We start from the raw sequence: 12178 nt of genomic DNA on the forward strand, positions 1-12178 counted from the left end.
GCATCCGAAATGTTTCCATAATATAATTTGTATCAAATATTCATCATCATCATCATCATCTCCTTCTAAACGAATTGACGCAAAGGGCCGCAGTTAGATTTCGCCAGTCGTCTCTATCTTGAGCTTTTAAATCAATACTTCTCCATTCGTCATTTCCTACTTCACGCTTCATAGTCCTCAGCCACGTATGTCTGGGTCTTCCAACTCTTCTATTAGTCTACAGAAATTCTTTTACACAAATAATTAAGTATGATAAACAAAATATTGAAAAACTAAAGCAAATGATACTTTTACCAATCACGATGGCAATAAATAAAATATTTGAGAATTTACAGATGAAAAATAAAGAGCATCAGCCTTTTCTACCAAATAGATGAAAGTTTGACTAACGGGCAAAGCACACCATGCAAATAACAGGTCAATAGTAAAATTACTATATATAAAAAACGAGAGAATGAAGCTCACATCATTACCAAAAAAAGCATATGAAATACCACAAGAATTATATCACATATTTAAGATTTCAAGGTAAAAACAAATTTAAACTTCCTACATGAAAAAAAAGAAAAAAAAAGCAGAAAAAATTACATCTCAAAATCTAATATTGCCAAATACAAAAATTAAAGCTTCCTACATAAAAAAAAAAAAATACTATATATAAAAAACGAGAGAATGAAGCTCACATCATTACCAAAAAAAGCATATGAAATACCACAAGAATTATATCACATATTTAAGATTTCAAGGTAAAAACAAATTTAAACTTCCTACATGAAAAAAAAGAAAAAAAAAAGCAGAAAAAATTACATCTCAAAATCTAATATTGCCAAATACAAAAAATAAAACTTCCTACATAAAAAAAAAAAAATAAAATAAAAAAATAAAAAACATGCCACAAGAACTACATCTCACAATCTAAAATTGCCAGATAGAAAACTGTAAACTTCCTACATCAAAGAAATCTGTGGACATGAATACTTTACTAAGATCTAAAAATTAACGGGCTTTGGCGATAACTCCTAAGAAAAGAATATACTAACTGAACTTTCCCTAAAAAAAATTCTTTACAAAGTCGTTTCTGTCTCCTTGGTAGGACTTTACTTTAAAATCACAAGTGACAAATCGAATAGATGATATATGCAATTATTTTAATATTCTCCCGAAATGAAAATTTTTCCGTTGATCGTAAGTAACGAAAGTGCTTAGAGTAAATAGCAGCATTGCAAATAAACAAAGAAACAAAAGCGCAAAACGAGTAAATCAAGACATTGCAAATAAACAGTATACTCTTTAAAAACATGCAAGCAAATAATGTTAGCAGTAAAGAAAGTAACAAAAGAGCAAGAGGAGTAAATAAAAAACTTGCAAATAAATAGAAGTAACGAAAACTCTAAATTGTAAATAAACACTTTGCAAATAAACCGCATACTCTTAAAAAAGAAAAAAAAACATGTAAGCAAATAATGTTAGCAGTACCTCAACTAATCACTTCCTTGTTTAAGACGCGAAGAATAAATAAAAACTTTCAAATAAACAAAAGTAACAAAAGAGCAAAAGGAGTAAATAAAAACATTGCAAATAAACAGAAACAAAGCGCAAAACGAGTAAATAAATACTTTGCAAATAAACAGCATACTCTTTAAAAACACGAAAGCAAATAATATTAACAAAAACATGCAAGCAAATATTGTTAGCAGTACCTCAACTAATCCCAGACCCTCTTGAGCAGGACGTCTCCGTCGGGAAGGGAAAAGCGCATATCCTCGACGGCTTCATCCGTCGCCTCTGGTTCGTCCTTGGCCTCCCTCTTGACCAAGCTCCACCATCCTCAGTCTGCAAGTCTTTCCCTGGAAGGAAAACTCAAGATAAGAGCCACCGTGTGAGTATCTTGTAATAGAGTTCATTAAATACATATAAAAAAAGGCTACGAAATCATTCTCTAGCAACTTTGAAATCGTCAGAATTTTCGTCTGCAGTTTTCAAAGTCTTAAGATGACATACATAGCCTTACTGGGGAATGTTGCATCACTTGAAACTGAATGCAATCTCAAAAAATGCAACCACTTTTTTCATGTTTAGTTATCAAATTGTGGTAATAATTAGTATGGTAAAGTATTTTCCCTTTAAAAACAAAACTGATATCGTTATTGCACTAAAATTCATATATATATATATATATATATATATATATATATATATATATATATATATATATATATATATATATATATATATATACAGTATATATATATATATTATATATACAGAATATATATATATATATATATATATATATATATATATATATATATATATATATATATATATATATATATATACCCTATACATATATAAAACAAAAATCTAAGACGAATGGTCTTTTTATTTTTTTTATGTGTGTACAGTTTCGATTACATTACTTGAAACTCTAACTTTGTTATAAAAATGAAAAATAAGCATTAAGTAATTCCTCCGACATCATTGCTGAAATGTTCGTCTTCACCTGACTTTAAAAGTACAATATTCCATATGACTTTGCTATGGAAACGTCAGCAAATAGATTGAAAGATAATACAATTGAATTGTAACCCCATCATCATGTACTACTGAATCCCATTTCAAGCACTGACAGCGTTTTTTGTTTATCATATCTCAGGGACTGTGGCAGTGACGTTCTCTCCTGCAAATTCTCACCAGATGGCAGTGTTGTCGCAGCTTCCCTTAGGTCTGGACAAGTGAAGTTCTTCACTCTCACGGGGATATTCTCCTACTTACTGCAGGTTGGTTTTAAAGAAAGGTAGTTATTTCGAAGGGTATTCATTGTAAAAATGCAGGAACCGTAACATAACTTGGACTACCATTTAACCTTAAACGACCTGATTGAACCTGAATTTCGGTCAATACTCATTTTTCCTCTTCGGAGGGAGAATCAGGTTCACAGATAGACGTATTACTTCCATGTTCTTTGTAAATGAATGTTATATCGGTGTACCAGCTTTTCACCAAAGAATATCTCTATATGCCAGCCCAACAACTTGGTCGTATCAGCTGGATCCCATTGTTGTAAATGTCACTCTTCTAAATCGGCTAGCATCACACAAATGCCTAAACAAGATATATTGACACTGCCAAGTGCCATGGCCACAATTTCCTTCCGGAATTAGCTAAATAATAAGGTTTCTGTAGCCTCTGTTCTGACAAATTTCTAATCCCTTACTTAACCAAACACATTCAAACCTGAGCTCTGTTCATCACGAAAGGTACATTAATTATTGACCAAATGCAAAACTGTTATTACATTGGCTGATATAGCTAAAGATGCAATCATGCACGCTGTTCTATCTAAATGCTCTTCCTCTTATTTGTTTTGAAGTTTTTATAGTTTATATATTAAAGATTTAATTTAATGTTCTTACTGTTCTTAAAATATTTTATTTTGATTATTTATAACTTCTCTTGTAGCTTATATATTTCCTTATTTCCTTTCCTCAATGGGCTATTTTTCCCTGTTGGAGCCCTTGAGCTTGTAGCATCTTGCTTTTCCAACTAGGGTTATAGCTTGGCTTGTAATAATAATAATAATCGCCAGTTAAGGCTATGCGTGTAATATGTTGATAATCTATATCCTACGCTGACTTCACAATAACAAGGCCATCGATACAGGGTCAAAATTTCTCATCAATTGAGGATCTGTAAACTCAGAAGAATTTCATAATCATCGTGGTTTTCAACATAGGAAAGTTTAATACAAGTTTTAATTCAGAAAATATTTCAGAGGATTTGACTCTTATCTTCGTTTAGATATAAAAGATTCTTTACATACCAAAATCATCCCCCCTTGGATTTCTAAACATTATCCTTTTTAACTCAAAGCATATCTAGGACTATATATTGTCAAATCACACGACGGAATATTTCTCAATTCTTTGAAGACTAACTCATCTAATAACCTTAACTTTAAGAATCAATTGTATAATCTATACCAACACAGTTTGTTTCTGTATTCCATATCATTTTAGGACACAGATATAAAAGCATTTTTTAATCCAATTTCGTTCTAGCTTCCAGAAGACTCAACAAACACGTGCTTATTTCCCGGACTTTCTGCTCCCCCTGCCACTTCAATATTTTGGTTACCAGGAGGCCAGCCCGACGCTGTTTTGGTAACATGTGAGTTCCTTTCCTTCTGACGTTTTATTGTCTTTCTTGTTATTATAAATGTTTAAAAAGAACTTTCATTTTAATGGAATGAACCAGAAAGCCTTGAACTTGCAATCATAGCTGCCATGAAACAGATTCCCCACGTGCTAAACAAAAGTAGGACAAAATGGAATAGATTATAAATGGATCAAACAAAATGTCAGCAGACTGAAAGACGCAAAACTAAACAGAATGATAAACAAAGTCGTATCAATTAGAAAGTAACAAAATCAGAATTATATTGATTATCAAATAATCAAATTAATTGTCACTTTACCTATTGCTGTATCGGTCACTCGAACTGCTTTGTTACTATCGTAATGCCTTTCCCACTTTGATATATTAAGCCCCAAATACTTCATCAAATCTACTAAGGGTATAATGTACACCCAATGGAAATTACATTATGCTATGCACATCTTCCACGACCATGATTCAAACCTATACCTTTGGATCTTGATACAGAATTAAACGGTTATTGTTGCTGTTTAAATATATATATATATATATATATATATATATATATATATATATATATATATATATATATATATATATATATATATATATATATATGAATATATATATAAATACACATTATATATATATATATATATATATATATATATATATATATATATATATATGAATATATATATAAATACACATTATATATATATATATATATATATATATATATATATATATATATATATATATATATATATATATATGCAGAAGAACCACAGGGAAAATTAAAATACAGAATATACACTTGAGTCCTGACTAGTTTCGTGATACTTCCTCAGAGGAAGTATCACGAAACTAGTCAGGACTCAAGTGTATATTCTGTATTTTCATTTTCCCTGTGGTTCTTCTGCATCTGAGCATCACGTTTTCCTGTGATTTTTACGCATATATATATATATATATATATATATATATATATATATATATATATATATATATATATATATATATATATATATATATATATTATTTAGGCTACTATCCTTCATTTTCTTAGCTCTACCTACCTACTGATGTACAGTTGTTCTTACGCCTCCTTCTTCACAAATTTTCTGAGTGATCACCAATTACGTGATCACCATCTTCCGATCATTCCAAAAAGATACCGATTCATTTCAAACCTTAACACACGTGTTCATTGAACATATTCCTTTCACCCTTCCCTACCCCTTACATATCACCCTCTTTTCTTTCATTCAAATTTAATCCTATTCCACTTCCATAAAGGAATCTTGGTTAAGCACTCCTTTCGTATCGACATTTACCAATGAAGTGTCTCTCGTTTTCAGACTCCGACGGGCGGCTAGTGGCATGGCAAGGGAGGAACCTAGCGGCGCAGTGCACTGACGGTGGCGTTGACGTGAAAGGGGCGGTCATTCCTGGGATGGATGGACAGATAGTGACCTTTAACCGGAAGGAGGTTACTGTTAGAGATATCAAATCCCTGAAGGCAGTTAATCATATGGACCAAGGGTGCGTTTGGTAACACGAGGATGATATGGCCTGGATGTATTAACTCTACGGGCTATTATATCCTTGTTTTATTACTAAATCATTTCATAAGTGCCAGATCCCCCCTCACATAAGTTCCTTATGAAAATAATAAAAACAAACCTTTCAGCAGTTAGTTCCTTTTAGCATGAAAAAAAGAACTTTCTTCCATACTTATATAAAACGAAAATGAGAAATAAGGAAATAGTACGTCCATACAATGAATCCTTAAATCCCGATTATGATATATATAATCATATACAATTGTACACATGAAAATGAGGTTTACCAAGGTATCACATGCAGGTTAAATATATGCAAGGTCAAAAATATATATGGGGTGCAGTGTATTGATTAAATCAACGTAAAAAAAACACAGGATAATTACAGATCAGGGAAAGCCCTTAAATATCTCATTACAGGATGCGAGGTTTAAATAAGCTTTCCGTAATACTGAAATAGTCTTGTTGTAAGTTCTTGTTGTCAGAATAGATACGACAATTGAAACTTAGCAGATGTATTTCTCTGCGATGGATTCTGCCTCAACAATCTACTAAAATTACTTTTTCAGTTATCATTGCTTTCAAATACACGTATAAATTCACCTCTCTCTCTCTCTCTCTCTCTCTCTCTCTCTCTCTCTCTCTCTCTCTCTCTCTCTCTGACACACACACGCACACACACATTATATACATTATATATATATATATATATATATATATATATATATATATATATATATATATATATATATATATATATATATATATATATATACACACACACATATATATATATATATATATATATATATATATATATATATATATATATATATATTCATATATATAAACACATATATAAAATAATTTAAACAATCAGAAAATAATCTTCTCGACAGGAATACAAAACAAAATTTCCATACCATAACATAGGTAGTTATTGATGAAGACTCGACTTTCTCAAGGATTTTCTCTCTTCCCACTCTAAACCTACATTAAAAATCCTCACACTTTCCCTTAACACTGTACATCCTAATATCTACAGACTCCTAGTGTTGGGGCCAGGAATGCCCATCAGCGCATAGGTGTATATGGTCTTGTTCTCTTTAAACCTTTACTACAATAAACAGGTAATTCTGGTTTTTCCCCAGGTAGTGTGGGCGGACAATTAATAGGAAGGGGAGCCTGGTGGGCGGTGAGCGGGCGCGGCCGCGAACTGGTAGGAGGAGGAAACTCTCTCACCTGGTGGGACGTCCGTTCGGGTTCGGTTACTAGGAGTGTAGGTGGAGTGCACGTCCGAGGTCCTGCGTTAGCGTGGCATCAGAATTCTAACAGGGTGAGTCTACGATAAGAACTGTTCAACTAATTCTCTATGTTCCCTTTACTGTGGCTCATAAGATGAACTTGAATTAGTACAATTGATACGTAAAAACGTATGAAAACAATGAAGAATGTAGAATAAGTATGAAAACAATGTAGAATACAATCCACAAGCGGTATGTATTGAATTCCTTCTAGATCAAGATGATCTAAATCTACTTTGACTTATTTATAACCCTTCAGGAATTGTATCATGACATATTTCCTTCTATGTCTAAAAACAGATGATTGCTGTACAAACTTTCCAATATTTTCTTTGACAAAGGGGAGGGGTGTCATGGTGTTATATTTTCTTTGAGAAAGGGGAGGGGTGTCATGGTGTTATATTTTCTTTGACAAAGGGGAGGGGTGTCATGGTGTTATATTTTCTTTGACAAAGGGGAGGGGTGTGATGGTGTTATATTTTCTTTGACAAAGGGGAGGGGTGTCATGGTGTTATATTTTCTTTGACAAAGAGGAGGGGTGTCATGGTGTTATATTTTCTTTGACAAAGGAAATGGGTGTGATGGTGTTATATTTTCTTCGACAAAGGGAAGGGGTGTCATGGTAATGTAAAAAGTTTAAAATTTTAAATCGACATAGTTTGATAAGCTTGACAACAGATTAACACGGCGATTCAAAACAACTAAAAGTTAATGTTAAAAAAGTTTTAATTTCTAGATGCAGACATCGATTTACTATATAACAGTTGTTCAAGCAGGACTACTAGTAATATTTCCAAAGCAATAGCTTTCAACAATTTAATACGAATCTTTAGCTTCACTTAATTAAGGACAACCGTAGTTCTCAATAAAGAATTCCTTTACATTTTAATAAACGTAATCAAAATATACTTATCTGGAGGAGGCATGTTTACTTCTTGGCTTTTGAACATTCAAATTATAGCAAAACATTAAAAACTAGAAAAGTACTTTGAGAGTGCAGACCTCCGCCATGGCAGTTTATTTCAAGAAACCAGCGTGCCTTTCTCAGAATCGATTAATCATTTCCAGATCTTTAAATGACAGTTTAAAATCCCTGCACGTTTCATTACATTGCGATTAAAATTGTGGCCGTATGGTTGATAACCAGAATTTGACCTTTTGTTTGACTTTGACCTTAGACTCGACCTTGACCTTCAACTTTAACATGTATTAATTGGCGTTGATATTCATAAACTTAAATATGAACCAAGTTTAAAGACTCTGTGACGACGATGTCCAAACTTATACCTAACTACAGGAACTGGAAATTCTGCTTGACCGTGACCTTGCCCTTCCAAAATTTAGTTATTTTCAACTTTTTACAGTTAATCCCTGCAAGTTTCATTACAATTAAGATTATGGCCAGGAAGCTGTTCACAAACAAGGGCGAAAACTTAACCTCATTCCAACTTCATTGGTGGAGGTAATAAACATAGTGTTTAATGGATTCATCACCACTTCTGGGGTCATTAATATTTTACTTCTTACTTTTAACAGAGAGAGAGAGAGAGAGAGAGAGAGAGAGAGAGAGAGAGAGAGAGAGAGAGAGAGAGAGAGAGAGAGAGATTTATCTCATTTACAAGCTAAATTAACATTTCGACGACACGTGAGTTGGATCACGCGAAGGCCATACTAGAATCTACTGGTACAACTGACATAGCCAACTAGATTAATAGCACTGATAAATGATTTCTCTTGCTTACAGATTGTATCGGGCAGTTGGGGAGGCGGTTCAGACTGTGTTAAAATTTGGGAAGCAACGACAGCTCGCCTCACTCACGTTTTGCATTCCGACTCCGCTAATACTTGCGTAAGTGCAGGAAAATGAGTTTCCCAGACTTTGATATTCCTTTTCGAAAGTATTACTTGGATCTAAATACTTTTTTATACTTTATAGTAGAGACATTCATAATATTATTATTGACATAGATTACAGTGGCCTTAAGCCAACAGCCAAGAGAGATGACTCTTGTGTTACTACGGAATTTTAAATTACAATGAAAGCTTAATCTGATCCGTTATAATAGTAATATGAAGAGTGCATAACCAAAATAAATCTTATCAACAATCAAAAACATTAGACATTACACCCTTTTTAAACCAGTTCCAGTCCCTAGATTTCTTTAAATACCTAATTCATGACATTTATAAGTCTGAGACTCGCTGCAGCTTTGTTAATTAGGTCTACAGCACAACCTGGGCTGGGAAAGAGGGGCGTGGCCATAGGAGGGAGTGACCCTAGCTTGTTACGTCTTTCTACGCTGGACAACACAGTAAGGAAATCTCTGTTTTCCATGAAAGCAAGTCCCCTCTCTCTCTCTCTCTCTCTCTCTCTCTCTCTCTCTCTCTCTCTCTCTCTCTTTTTGTACACGGATAGGGTGATCCCTTTATATGCTGGCAAGAAGCAGCCCTGAAATCATAAATTCAACTACATTTGTCTAAGGCATTTACTCCTGATATATGTTTGTAAATTCCCAAGGACACGGAAGGGAATACCTTGCCTAGCCGTCAACCTATTGCTATCTCAAACTACGAAAAATTGTAGGATTACCTTCGGCTATCACACTGATATCTTAATCTGGCAAAAATTATACATTCCCTACTCAAAGCTCTCTCATGCATATTCCTATTCATGTTATAAATATTCACCTTCCACCCTCGTCTTCTCTCCCTTTGAATTTCAGAGAGAGAGAGAGAGAGAGAGAGAGAGAGAGAGAGAGAGAGAGAGAGAGAGAGAGAGAGAGCTCGTTAAAATGGGTGACCTTAACAACGTGTTCATCACTTTCATCGGTGCTACATTGTTGATAATCTCTCTCTCTCTCTCTCTCTCTCTCTCTCTCTCTCTCTCTCTCTCTCTCTCTCTCTCTCTCTCTCTCTCTCTCTCTATATATATATATATATATATATATATATATATATATATATATATATATATATATATATATACACAGATCCAATTCGTAATAATCAAATCCTAACCATATACTTAATTCACCAGATAGGATACTGGTCTTCCAGTTGTGACCTAAATGGTCTACCAGTGATCTACAACCTCCCCAGGCCCAACACACACACCAAAATACAGAACAATCTCAATATGAGGGAGAAATCAGCAAAGCAAATAAAACTGCAATATTAAAAGCCAGTCCCATCTACTATTTTCATGACCACGGATGCTCTTACACGTATCAATTACTTGACCATTTGTATAGTGTTTTAGCTTTTTATTCTGTTTACCTACTTATTTACTCATTCTATTTACTTATTTATTCATTCTATTGACCTACTCATTTACTCTTTTTATTTACCTTCTTATTTGCTCAATCTATTTATCGTCTTATTTACTTATTCTATTTACCTCCTTATTTAATCATTCTATTTACTTACTTATTTACTCATTCTATTTACCTACTTATTTACTCATTCTATTGACCTACTTACTTACTCATTCTATTTACCTACTTATTTACTCATTCTATTGACCTACTTACTTACTCATTCTATTTACCTCCTTATTTACTCATTTTATTTACCTCCTTATTTACTTATTCAATTTACCTCCTTATTTACTCACTCTATTTGCCCCATTTACTCATTCTACCAACCTAGTTATTTACTATTTTTATTACCTTATTTACTCAATCTATTTATCTCCTTATTTACTCATTCTATTTACCTCCTTATTTACTCATTCTATTTACCTCCTCCTTTACTCATTCTATTTACCTCCTTATTTACACATTCTATTTACCCTCCTTATTTACACATTCTATTTACTTCCTTATTTACTCATTCTAATTTATTTACCTCTACTCATTCTATTTACCTCTACACATTCTATTTACCTTATCATTTACGCATTCTATTTACCTCTCCTCGTTCTATTTACTTTCTTATCTACTTTCTTTTTCAGACTATGGGCGTTATGAGCGGCATCCGAGCCAGCGTCTGGACAACGGACGCTTTTCTCGGAAGGGGACACCAGGGTACAAGACTGGCAGTTGGATCTGGCCCTACACTCTACCTTATCGATGTCCTCAAATGATTGCTACAGAGTATTAGAAGATTTCTGTCTCGTTAATCGCAGTTACTTCTGATAAAAACAAATTGCAGCGTCTATATTTTGATCTGATTAATAGGATAAAGGCCGTACGGGGTTATTAAGCGCCAAAGAGCAAATATTAGTGTCGTATCCCGTCTCAAGAAACTGAATATCAAGGTACACTATAGGGACCTGGCTGAGTATCGCTTTCACCCCTAAAGGACGTACCGGTACGTTCTTGCAAAACACTGTTATTTACATGTTTTTGCATATTTTTGATAACTTTATGAGAAACTTCAGGCATTTTCCAAAAGAATGAGACTACCCTGACCTCTCTATGACAGACAAAAATTAAGGCTGTTAGAGCAATTTAAAATATATATATATATATATATATATATATATATATATATATATATATATATATATATATATATATATATATAGCAAAATGTGCTGGAAATTTAACCTTACCTTGGGGGTAAAGGGGTATGATGGAATGGCTCGCTCTTCGCTAAAGCCGTATTACTGCACTCGCGTTCATTTTTAATAGGATAATAATTTGCACTTTTTTTTTTTTTACTAAAGACAAATAAAACATATAATACAATAAATAGTTCGAATTATTGCCATACGAAGGACTGAAGTAGCTGTAACCATGAATTGTGTATAGATGAATTAGCTATTCTATTCCGTATACATATGGTACATAGAAAAGTAAAATACAAAAAAGTAAAGAAATGTTTTTTCTCCCTCCTCCGTTGTTAAAAGCGGGAAAACTACCGGAAATTTACACTGCCGTATACAAAATAAAAACAATAATAGTGGACGAAAGGAAATGGAAATCGGGTATGAACGTAATTACACCAACCAGGTAACATGATGTCATATTTCGGTATAAGGTCATGCTGGGTTTAAAGGTCACTCATGAATGGCAGAGGCAAGGGACAGTGGCATTTCCCTAGCAAGAAGGACAATGCCCTATAGACTGACTATATATCATATGATCAGCGCCCAAGCCCCTCTCCACCCAAGCTAGGACTAGGGAGGGGCAGGTAATGGCTGCTGAT

At 33.4% G+C, this 12178-nt stretch overlaps 1 pseudogene; it reads left to right on the top strand.

Annotated features, from left to right (window-relative positions):
* Positions 1-11402, top strand: part of LOC137631419 (uncharacterized) — an 11496-nt pseudogene extending 94 nt beyond the window's left edge.
* Positions 11403-12178: the final 776 nt, after the last annotated feature.

Source organism: Palaemon carinicauda, chromosome 39 (genome assembly GCF_036898095.1).
Source record: "Palaemon carinicauda isolate YSFRI2023 chromosome 39, ASM3689809v2, whole genome shotgun sequence".
Lineage (NCBI taxonomy): Eukaryota > Metazoa > Arthropoda > Malacostraca > Decapoda > Palaemonidae > Palaemon > Palaemon carinicauda.